The sequence below is a fragment of the Bos indicus genome, chromosome 4, assembly GCF_029378745.1.
Source record: "Bos indicus isolate NIAB-ARS_2022 breed Sahiwal x Tharparkar chromosome 4, NIAB-ARS_B.indTharparkar_mat_pri_1.0, whole genome shotgun sequence".
Taxonomy (NCBI): Eukaryota; Metazoa; Chordata; class Mammalia; order Artiodactyla; family Bovidae; genus Bos; species Bos indicus.
Genome location: NC_091763.1, coordinates 73,557,396 through 73,570,445, shown reverse-complemented (window position 1 = coordinate 73,570,445; position 13,050 = coordinate 73,557,396). Strand labels below are relative to the sequence as shown.

Below are 13,050 nucleotides of genomic sequence, written 5' to 3'. Positions count from 1 at the left end.
TATTGGAGTTTCAGCTTCAGCAACAGTCCTTCCAATGAACACTCAGGACTGATCTCCTTTAGAATGGACTGGTTGGATCTCCTTGTAGTCCAACAGAGTCTCAAGAGCCTTCTCCAACACCACAGTTAAAAAGCATCAATTATAGTCCAACTCTCACACCCATACATGACTACTGGAAACACCGTAGCCTTGACTCGACGGACCTTTGTTGGCAAAGTAATGTCTGCTTTGTAATATGCTGTCTAGGTTGGTCATAACTTTCCTTCAAAGGAATAAGTGTCTCTCTTAATTTCATGGCTGCAGTCACCATCTGCAGTGATTTTGGAGCCCCCCAAAATAAAGTCTGCCACTGTTTCCATTTTTTCCCCATCTATTTGCCATGAAGTGATGGGACCAGATGCCATGATCTTAGTTTTCTGAATGTTGAGCTTTAAGCCCAGTTTTTCACTCTCCTCTTTCACTTTCATCAAGTGGCTCTTTTGTTCTTCCTCACTTTCTGCCATAAGGGTGGTGTTATCTGTGTTCTGAAGTTACTGATATTTCTCCTGGCAATCTTGTTTCTAGCTTGTGCTTCATCCAGCCCAGTGATTCTCATGATGTACTCTGCATATAGTTAAATAAACAGGGTGACACTCTACATGAAAGTGTTATAGTTTTATAAAGTGAAAGTGAAAGTCACTCAGTCTTGTCCAACTCTTTGCAACCCCATGGACTATACAGTCCATGGAATTCTTCAGGCCAGAATACTGGAGTGGGTAGACTTTCCCTTTTCCATTGGCTCTTACCTATTCAGGAATTGAACCCGGGTCTCCTGCGTTGCAGGTGGATTCTTTACCAACTGAGCCACAGGGGAAGCCACCATTATCATTGACCTCATCTAAATTATATGCATGCCTTCCTAGAGAGAACTCTAGAGTTATAAAAAGGGAATGTTGGACAGAAGTATGATAAGGACAAATCTTGCAATTTTTAATGAGGACTTAGATTTTTATAACTTCCTGCTGAAACAAATTTGAGCCTGCTTACCTTTTAGTTAACTGAAATAATCCAAAACTAATAACTAGGTTGTTAGTGCATTTGGGGATAGAATTTAATTTCATGACATTAAAAGTATGAGGTCCGGGGGCACTTTATGTTACAGTGTCCTCCCACCCTTCCTCTGAAAAATTCATTACACTGCACTATAAAACTCAAGAGGTAACATTTTGTTTTTATTTAATCAAACTAAGCCCTATTTCATTATCTGCTGAATGACATTTTTCTGTAATTTCTGAGAGAAGATGGATTTTATAAAGTGTATGGACAATTAAAATCCCATTTTCTATATGCAAATAAAGTTAAATGGTCTAGGAACCATGGGGTTGTTACAATAATTAATTAAATGATTGCAATATTAAGATAATGCTAAATGAAGGCAGGAAAGAGCCAGTTGGACCTGGCTCCCAGGCCTGACTCAGTACTCCAAAGAGAAGATATTTAATTGTTCTAAGCCTTAGCTATTTTAGCTGTAAAATGAGAACAAAAATAAATATTTCATAAAATAATTATAAGATTAAGAGCACAGCATGTGGTAGCATTCAAATGTGTATGTCAATTTTCAAAATAATTTTCAGTTCACTTGTGAAATAAGGTGTATTCATTTTCCTTCTGATCTAGGTTAAGATTAATTGCTCCTTGATTGAATTTTCTTTGTTCAAACACAAAAACCTTCTAGGCACAAAAGAATTTTACCTATTGTACATCAAGTGTACAACACAATTAAAAGTCTGCTGACAAATGGTACGCTTTTCATCACTTTTTAAAAAGGTAGCTTGAAATGCAGAAAACGTATTCATGATCAGCCTTGAGAAAATGTCACAGAACTCAAACTCTAAAAACTTTACTGGAATATTTTAAAACTTCAATGTAAGATTTTATATTTATGTACAAACTCTAAAAGAAAGCATCATGATTACAAGCTTTTAAATCTTGTTTTCAACAGTCATATGGTTTATGAATAAGAGAATATGAATGATAAATTTTCTCAATGCCAAAAATATCATATTTAATATACCTACAGTTCAGTCTAGACAGCATCAACGTTATGGCTGACAAGTATCACAATCTGAACCTTTTCAGACTTCACTCCACTGAGCAAATTACTTGAACTTATCCAGCCAGGTATTATACTGGGTAATGGCTCTTTTGATTCATGATTGGAGAAAGTCTTCACAAAGTACAATTTAAGTTATTTTAAAAGGTAACCAGGGAGTTAATTGATTACAGTGAATAAGCTATAATAACATAAAATGTAGTGGTTTTTTTTAAAAAAAAAATGATGTTTTGAGAATTCTTTTATCTGAGTAATATTCAATTTAAAAGAAACATATGAAAGTCATATTGACCTAGTATAACCTAGCTGTTGTCATAAAATATGATTATCTGCAGATAATGCATGGTGCCCAATTTAATTTCTATGGCTGCTATAACATATAGATACCAAATTGTCTTAAAGCAAAAGAAACTTATGCTGTCTTACTTCAGCGAGCTGTGCTGTGCTTAGTTCCTCAGTCATGTTCAACTCTTTTCGACCCCATGGACTGTAGACTGCCAGGCTCCTCTGTCCATGGAGAATCTCCAGGCAAGAATACTGGAGTGAGTTGCCATGCTCTTCTCCAGGGGATCTTCCCAACACGGGGATTGAATCCAGGTCTCCCACATTGCAGGTGGATTCTTTACTGTTTTAGCCATCAGGGAAGCCTGAAAGCCTGAAATCAATAACACTAGGCCAAAATCAGGTAGTCAGCTGGGGCACACTCCTCCTGAAGGCTGTAGAGGAGAATCTGCCTCTTGCTTATTCCAGCTTCTGATGACTAACAGAAGTTGTTGGTTTATGGCACATTACTCCAATCTTAAAGGCCAGCATCTTCAAGCCTCTCTCAGCTCCATCTTCACATTTCTTTCTCCTTTCTGTGTAGTTCATCTCCCTCTGCCTCCTTTTAATAAAGACATACATGATTGCATTTAGGGTCCATGGTAATCATGGGCTTCCCTTGTAGCTCAGCTGGTAAAGAATCCACCTGCAATGTGGGAGACCTGGGTTCGATCCCTGGGTTGGAAAGATCCCCTGGAGAATGGAAAGGCTACCCATGATAGTATTCTGGCCTGGGGAATTCCATGGACTGTATAGTCCATGAGGTTGCAAAGAGTCAGACATGACTGAGTACCTTTCACTCACTTATGGCAATCGAGGATATGTCTATCTCAGTATTCTTAATCACATCTGAAAAGTCTTTGCCATATAAGGTAGCATTTACAGGTGCTAGGCATCAGGATCCACTATTTCGGGGACCATTATTCAATCTACAGCAGTGCTCTAATGGAATCCATTCCATTGAAGAGTCTGTGAAAGTGACTCAGTCATGTCTGTCTTTTAATGGCCCCATAGACTCTACAGTCCATGGAATTCTCTAGGCCAGAATACTGGAGTAGGTAGCTGTTCCCTTCTCCAGGGATCTTTCCAACCCAGGGATTGAACCCAGGTGTCCTGCATTGCAGGCAGATTCTATACCAGCTGAGCAACCAGAGAAGCCCACTGAAGAGTCTACTCATGGAAAAAAAAATTTTTTTTCCAATTATTACCTCCAAATTTCGTCATTAGAAGAAGAAGATATAAGGAACTATGCTGGTGCATCAATAAACAATGAAGGTGAGGGTTGTAAGTTACTTTCATGAAAATGCAATCTATGCACTATTAATTAGCATAATTGGTAAGAAGACTTTATTACCTCTGGAACTGAAGCTTAATCTTTGAATCTTTAAAATAAATTTTAGGAATAATTTATTTCATATTCTTTATACAAGACATAAGTTTTTATAATTTTATTTTAATCACAGAGATTATGAAGACTCAAAATTTCCCATTTGGGGATTTAAGGGACAAATATAGAAATGGAGACTCACTCTTTTGAGGACTTTTCACATGGATTTGGAGATGCAGAATCCTCAGTTATAATGAAGCTACCTTGTTTTCCAAGTCTTTTAATTAAGATAGCAACATAAAGTTTTTAATAACCATGCCTGTCATAAATTATACACCTACTGAGCCAGTCCTCCCCTGTGGCTCAGCAGTAAGGAATCCACCCGCAACACCGGAGACACAGGAGGTGGAGGTTCTACCCCTGGGTTGGTAAGATCCCCTGGAGGAGGGCGTGGAAATCCACTCCAGCATTCTTGCTGGGAAATTCTTATAGACCGAGGAGCCTGGACGCTACAGTCCACAGGGTTGCAAAGAGTCAGACAAGACAAGCAATTGAGCATGAGCAGACAATGCAAATACCTTATTCAGGAATGATGGTCTTTTCTTTCTGTCCTCAATTAAAAGAAAAATCTTTTTCATTGATTTTTTTAAAAAATAACTAATTAATATTCACTAATAATGATGACTGTAATTAGCCAAATCTCAATATTCTTTCTGTTAAGAAATTAGACATGTTCACAATAGGTAAAACCTTGCAAGAATTTTTGTTTCACATTTAAGGCCACGGTACAATATCCTTAGAACTTTATCATTATTAAAATACACATAATTTCTAAAATACACATAATCAAAAACATGTCTAATCGGAGAACTAAGAAAAAGCCAAGGGAGATAGAACTCAAGTAGTCTACCTTCTTGGAGAAGGCAATGGCACCCCACTCCAGTACTCTTGCCTGGAAAATCCCATGGACGGAGGAGCCTGGTAGGCTGCAGTCCGTGGGGTGGCCAGGAGTCGGACACGACTGAGCGACTTCACTTTCACTTTTCACTTTCATGCATTGAAGAAGGAAATGGCAACCCATTCCAGTGTTCTTGCCTGGAGAATCCCAGGGACTGGGGAGCCTGATGGGTTGCCATCTATGGGGTTGCACAGAGTCAGACAGGACTGAAGTGACTTAGCAGTAGCAGTCTACCTTCTATTGAGATTCTCAAATCTATCAGAGTTCAGACAATCAGAACACTAGCAGCCTAGAAAAATAAACATGTTTCAGAAATTCTATACCTATTGTTTCTTAGGACAAAGAGCATATTGGAAAAAACCTTTAAATAGAGAAAATGTGGCTGTAATGAGAATGCATCACTGTTGGTAGCTTGAATAGCCTAAATAAAGTGGAAATTGGTGACATACTAAAAAAAATGGAGATTTTTCTTTTTTTAACTACACCGTAACCATACACTTGTAGTTCTGTCCCTGGTGGCTCAGCTGGTAAAGAATCTGACTGCAGTGCAGGAGACCTGGGTTTGATCCCTGGGTTGGGAAGATCCTCTGGAGAAGGGAAAGGCTACCCACTCCAGTATTTTGGCCTGGAGAATTCCATGGACTGTGTAGTTCACAGGGTTGCAAAGAGTTGGACACAACTGATCAACTTTCATTAGCCACACACTTGTAGTTCTGTACAGCATGAGCAGAGGTCAAATGGGAATGGTTTTGGTTTCAATAAAAATATGGTTTCAATTCAGTTTCAATTATTTTTCCTGAGAATTTAAACAATGTATCTATATCATTAATAAGGGGTTCTATAGACTTATGATTTATGAATATATCTGTATGCCTGTAATAAATAAATAAGCATATTGTAAAAACCTCTAGCCAAAAACATACTTATAGTCCCTTCAGACCATTTAACTTCATTTTGTTACTATATCCAAGGGACATATGGATATGCTAAGTACTTAACAAAGTTATAATTGGAGTTTAAAACAATATTATACCTGCAATATAATTTATTTTCTCAAACAACATATTTTATGGATGTTTGACCTTATATAAGGCAGAATGAGCTATTTGGAAAGCCAGATTATGTAAAAAATGAATATTTTTTTTAGTTCTACCCATAAAATACTTGAGAAGGAAATTGCAACCCATTCCAGTATTCTTGCCTGGAAAATCTCATGGACAGAGAAGCAGGCTACAGTCCATGAAGTTGCAAGGGTCAGACATGATTTAGCAACTAAACCCCACACCCATAAAATACACATAAAGACAGAAACATTTTTTTGAGGTAGCATGTTCACTGATTGGTTGGCTGTTTCATCCATTCAATGTGAAGCATTAATTTTCAGGAATATAGCTTTCTGCACACAGATTTTTGTTTCTATAGGTAGGTTTATTCCTAGGTATTCTATTCTTTTTGTTGCAATGGTGAATGGGATTGTTCCCTTAATCTCTCTTTCTGATTTTTCATTGTCAGTGTATAGGAATTCAAGGGACTTCTGTGTATTAATTTTATATCCTGTGACTTTACTATATTCATTGGCTAGTTCTAATAATTTTCTGGTGGCATCTCTAGGGTTTTCTATGTTGAGAATCATGTTATCTGCAGTCAGTGAGAGTTTTACTTCTTTTCCAATCTGGATTCCTTTTATTTATTTTTCTCCTCTGATTGCTGTTGTTGGGACTTCCAAAATTATGTTGAATAACAGTGGTGAGAGTGGGTACCCTTGTCTTGTTCCTGATGTTAGAGGAAATGCTTTCAGTTTTTCACCATTGAGAATAACGTTTGCTGTGGATTTGTCTTATATGGCTTTATTATGTTGAGGTAGTTTACTTCAATGCTTACTTTCTGGAGACTTTTTATCATAAATGGGTGTTGAAATTTATCAAATATTTTCTCTACATCTATTGAGATGATCATAATGTTTTTATCTTTCAGTTTGAGAATATGGTGTATCTTATTGATTTGCTTATATTGCAAAGTCATTGCATCTCTAGGATAAAGCCCACTTGATCATGAGGTATGGTCCTTTTAATGTGTTGTCTGTTTCTGTTAGCTAGAATTCTGTTGAGGATTTTTGCATCTTTGTTCATCAGCGATATTGGCCTGTAATTTTCTTTTTGTGTGTGTGTGCAAAACCAGATCTTTGTCTGGTTTTGGTATTAGGGTGATAGTGGACTTGTAGAATGAGTTTGGGAGTTTTCCTTCTGTACATTTTCTGGAAGAATTTGAGCAGGATATGTATTAGTTCTTTAAACTTTTGGTAGAATTTGCCTGTGAAGCCATCTGGCCTTTGGCTTTTGGTTGTCAGAAGATTTTTTATTACAGTTTCAATTTCCATGCTTGTGATTGGTCTGTTCATATTTTCTATTTCTTCCTGGTTCAGTTTTGGAAGGTTATACTTTTCTAAGAATTTATTCCTTTCTTCCAGGCTGTCCATTTTATTAAAATATAGTTGTTCAGTGTAGCTCTTAAAGGATCTTTAAGATCTTTTTTCTGAATTGCCTGTTTTAACTTCTTTTTCATTTCTAATTTTATTGATTTGAGTATGCTCCCTTTTTTTCTTGACGAGTCTAGCTAATGGTTTGCCAATTTTGTTTATCTTCTCAAAGAAACAGCTTTTAGTTTTATTGACCTTTGCTACTGTCTTTTCCATTCTTTTTCATTGATTTCTGCTCTATTCTCTATGATTTCTTTCCTTCTTCTAAAGATGGGACTTTTTTGTTTTATTTTTTCTAGTTGTTTTAGGTGTAAGATTAGGTTGCATATTTGATGTTTCTCTTGTTTATTGAGACAGTCTTGTATTGCCATAAATTTCCCTCTTAGCATTGCTTTTACTGCTCCCATAGATTTTGAGTTGTCATGTTTTCATTGTTATTATTTCTAGGTGTTTTTTTTTAATTTCCTCTTTGATTTCTTCAGTGACCTCTAGGTTATTGAGAAGTGTATTGTTTGGCACAAAAATATAAATATAGACCAATGGAACATGATAGAAAGCATAGCAACAAATGCCCACACCTATGGGCACCTTATCTTTGACAAAAGTGGCAAGAATGTACAATGAAACAAAGAGAGCTTCATCAGTAAATAGTGCTGGGAAAACTGGACAGCTACATGTAAAAGAATGAAACTAGAACATTTCCTAACATCATACACAAAAATAAACTCAGACTGGATTAAAGACTCAAATGTAAGGCCACGCATGCATCCTAGGTCCGCTCAGTCGTGTCTGATTCTGTGTGACCCTGTGAAATGTAGCCTACTTGGCTACTCTTGTCCACAAGACTCTTCAGGCAAGAATACTGGAGTGGGTTTCCATACCGTCCTCCAGGGGATCTTCCTGACCCAGGGATTGAACCCACATCTCTTACATCTCCTGCATTGGCAGGCAGTTCCTTACCACTAGTGCCCCCTGGACCAGAAACTATAAAGCTCTTAGAGGAAAATATAGGCAGTACACTCTTTGACATAAATCACAGCAAGATCTTATTTGTCTTAAAGAAGTCATTCCTAAAGTAATGTCCATTCCTAAAGTAATGGAAATAAAAACAAATGGACCTAATTAAACTTAAAAGCTTTTGCACAGCAAAGGAAACAATAAACAAGATTAAAAGACAGCTTCAGAAAGAGAGAAAATAATTGCAAATGAAACAACTGTCATACAGCTCAGTATCAGAGAAACAAATTGCTCAATCAAAACAAACAAGCAAATGGGGAGAAGACCTAACCAGACATTTCTCCAAAGACATACAGATGGCCAAGAAACACACAAAAAGATGTTCAACATCATCATTAATTGCTAGAGAAATGCAAATTAAAACTATAATGAGGTAGTAGCATATACCCTGAGAAAACCACAATTCTAAAAAAAATCACAATTTCCCCAATGTTCATTGCAGTACTATCTACAATAGCTGGACATGGAATCAACCTAGATGTACATCTACAGATGAACGCATGAAGATGTGGTACATATACACAATGGAATATTACTCAGCCATAACAGAGAATGGATTTGAGTCAGTTCTAGTGAGCTGGATGAACCTAGAGCCTGTTATACAGAATGAAGTCAGAAAGAGAAAAATATGCTTATATTAATACATATATATAGATTCTAGAAAAATGGTATGGGTGAATCTAAAAATGGTATCGATGAATCCAGGAAAGGAATGGAGATGTAGGGAACAGACTTGTGGACACAGCAAGGGAAGGAGAGAGTGGAACAAATGAAGAAAATAGCATCGACATATATACACAGTCATGTGTAAAATACATAGCTGCTGAGAAGTTGCTATATTACACAGGGAGCCAAGGCTGGCACTCTGTGATGACCTAGAGGTGTGGGATGGGGAGGGAGGGAGGAGAGAAAGGCTCAGAGGGAGGGGATATATATATATATATATATATATATATATATATATATATAGTTATAGCTGATTCTCATTATTGTATGGCAGAAACCAATACAACAATGCAAAGCAATTTTCTTCCATTTAAAAAATTTTAGGAATAGAGCAGATTAACCCTGGAACAAAAGGATCAATGCTTATTTTGAGTCTCAAACTAGTTATGTTCTTAGTAGTACTTTATTATTAAATGAGATTATTAAAGATAGAGATTAGGATTGAGACCAAACTGCCTCTTATTTATGGATCTAAAGCTGGAGTGCAGATGTGTGTTTTAAACAGGGATGGGGTAGGGGATTCATCTTCTATTTTTATCAATGGGATATATTTAGCTGTACACTCTCATGATGGGGCCATTACATACTTGAGGCAGTGTGTAAGGTTGAGGAGGATAGTGTTTCCACTTGCTCTTGGCCTATGCCAATAATATAGCAATTTGCCAGAGGAACCTAGATGGAAACATAGAAAATGAGATAATGTGAAACTTCAAAAGTGGCCAGAAGTTGACGGGAGGAGACCTCAGATACGGAATCTGATAAAAAGAGACAATACTCCCAACTTTAGCAGCTAGAAACCTGTCTAAAAGATTGGACTGATCATCAAGCAATCTGCAGAAGCCCCTCAGAGGGGAAGATGGCTGTTTTAAGTGAAGGCAGCAGACAACAACCATTGAATACACATACCCACCTCAACCTCTAAACAGCACCCTTGGGAAGAGGAGTATGATAGGAAACCCTTTGCAAAAGTAAAATCATTCTTGATGGATAAATTAAACATTAAATTGAATCAAAGTGATCACTTCAAATTTAAAACTGACCTTTAAATAGAGCATTTAAGTTCCATGTTACCCAAGTCACATTAATAGTAATTAACAGAAGAATTCAGAGCAAGGTGAAAGCATTATAGAAAAGAATGTTTCTTTTCTCTTTTACATGTTTTGAGTATAAATTTTGACTCCCTACCACATTTTTCAAAGTTACCTATTTCAGCAGTCTTCAAAGTGAAGTACATGTAGACATTGACAAAAATTCCCAAGAAATACAGAGTTATGATATTTTTACAAGAATCCATTTTCAGACCCTCAACTTCCATAGTGATTTAAAAATGTATCTACTTGAAGATGCGTCTGGGGTCAAGACGTCTTGCTCTTCATTTCTACCATGTTGTCCTGTCTGCCCCTGAACAGTTATGGGTGTAATCTCACCTAGTGTTATTTTAATATCATGTTGCTCCCTGGGGTGGGAAAATCTCCAGGACACCAGACAATGATGCATCAGCTTCAACCATCAGTCTCTGTGATTCTCTTCAGATAATAAGTTTGTTGCAGATGTCTTATTTCTCCATTAACAGTAAAGATTGGCATTAGATATTGAGTCTTTTTCTCCATGTTTGGAATGTCCTGAATTCAGATACATGGTTGAGTGGTTAGTGGAAAAGATGGCTATTTTTGCTGAAAACCCTCTTCTACCCTACAATCTTGTCAAAAATGCTTCTAATGGAAAGTTCATTTTGCCAGTCATAATTTTGTTTTGCCCTTGGTTCCCTTGCCTACTTTTCCGTGTTCTGCTGTGCATTTTAAGGAAGCCAAGGCCCTTCCTGTAAACTACATTTTCCAAATTCCTTGGCCACATTTTTTTTTCCCGCTATAGAAACTGCAAGACAGGAAAAAGATTCTCTTGCTGCCAGTCTCTGCAGACACGGTAAAGCTAAATGCAGTTCTGATGCCTATAGGGGAAAACACCATACTTAGCCCAAGCCTCAGTACTCAAATCCTCTCAGAGTTCCCAGCACCTTCTTGGGTTTCCTTCATCTCTCTGAACTAGATCCAGGAAATACTTCAGGATTATGAGCTCTGGTAACCTCATATCTTATTACTCTTCCCCCAGCTATGATCATTTAACTCTGGAGTTAAAATCTAGATGTTTCTCTGTCCTGCACTTCCAAGCCTTTCAATGTCTATGTAATCAATTCTCTGCATTAAATTCTCTATAACTGGATTATGAAAGGCCAAGAAAAAAGAACATCAATAAGAAATATAAAAATCAGTGGCACCAGATTTCATTCAAGGAACAAACTTATAAGCAGAATCTATGCCTTATCTATCCATCTATCTGAGAACTGTACTGTTCAAAGTTTGTATAAAGTATGCTGGGAAATACAAATTTGCAACAATGTCTGATATTGCTGCCTTGTCCTTACTCTCAGGAATGAGAGAGAGCGTGAGGAGCTGCCTTCTTGACTCGTGTCTCAATTTTATCTGTATATTTTGCACAAAGTCAGGAAGAAGGAGTCAAAAATTTCTGCTTCCAACAAATCAATGCTAAGTTTTAAAGTAGGACATTGGAGGTAAGTTAGTTGAATATTTTCTTGAATATTTATTCAGGATCAGAGGAAAAAAATCTGTATTAACTTTTGAAAATGATTATTAAACACTTGGAATTTATATTCCCTTTTTTCTAGGGCCCAAACATCAAGTTTTCTGTCATTTGATCATTTCTCTATTCACTTTCTTAATTGTTTGAGAGAAAATTCCTTGTCCAGGTTAATTTCTGCATTTGTGATTGGAATCACATTCCTATTCATCACTTTGGGAAAACATCCTTCTATCTCACCCCCCAGGCTTCTACTAGTTCTTTGCCCTCAATATATAAAGGCACTTCAATTTATACCGGCTAGATGACGACGATGACGACAATGATGCTAATGGTGACAATAGTAACGATGATTACTATAATTCTCCCTAGGCTCCTCCATCCTTAATTACAGTGCTCTCTCTCTCAGGATAAGCATTTTTTAATGAGTCGTCTACATTCATGGCTCTATTAATTCATATTCGTGAGTTATATAACTTTCTCACTTTTACTCTTCATGCTATTTTATTACATTTGGCACTACTGGGATGTTGCTTTCTTTAAATTCTTTTCTCTTGTAGCTTCCAAAGCAATTTTTTCTACTGTTTATTGTTTTATTTCATTTCACCTCTGGCATTTTCACAGTGGTTCCTTTCTGGGTTCCTTTCTTATATATACCCTCAACTTTTTATATATTCTAACATGTTTTTACATCTCTTTTCACATCATCTATTCTCCCTAGGCAATATCATGCATACCCATGGGTTCAATTATAGGTATGCTGAAGATTTCCAAATCTTTATATCCCAACCAGCCCCAGTATTCCAGATCATTTTGTTTGATTGCATCTTGGTTGTATGTCTCTGATTTTTCATGTAGAAATTCAAATTCTAAATAGTCAATATCCAGTTCATCATTATCACATCAAAACCTTATGCCCAACTCACTGACAAGACCCAATCAAAGATCTGAAAGTGATCCCTAAATTCCTGTGTTTTTACTCTCCATTTAAAATAAGCACTGAACAACTTAACATTGCAATGTTCATAGCAATTTACAAAATTGTTAATATTATTAAGATGTCAGTTATTTCCAATTTGACCTATATTTTCAACATGTTTACAATCAAAATTCTAGTGGTTACTTTGTGTTTATTTATAAACTGATTCTAAAGATTGTATGAAAAAGCAGAACACCTGGAGTAAGCATCGCATTATTAAAGAAAAAGAAGGACTTTTTGTAAAAAGGAGGACTAACATTGCTCAACCTTAAGACTAAGGACAAGGATAGAGTGATCAAGAAAGTGTGGTATTGAACAAAGGATAAAGAAATATGTCAATGGAACAGAATAGAGAGCCTTGAAATAGACCTACAGGAATAGAACCAACAAATATTTGATGAAAGGGCAAAGGCAATTTCGTAGAGAAAGGATAGTCTTCTCAACAAATTGTGCTGGAAAAAGAAGACATCCACAGACAACAAAGTGAATCTGCACATTGACTTTATACCTTTCACAACCATTAACTCAAGTAGATCATAGACCTAAGTGTGAAATGTAA

At 36.6% G+C, this 13,050-nt stretch overlaps 1 pseudogene; it reads left to right on the top strand.

The window, feature by feature from the left end:
• The first annotated feature begins 11,816 nt into the window (after nt 1-11,816).
• LOC139182585 (zinc finger protein 124 pseudogene) overlaps nt 11,817-13,050 on the top strand; it is a 90,096-nt pseudogene continuing 88,862 nt past the window's right edge.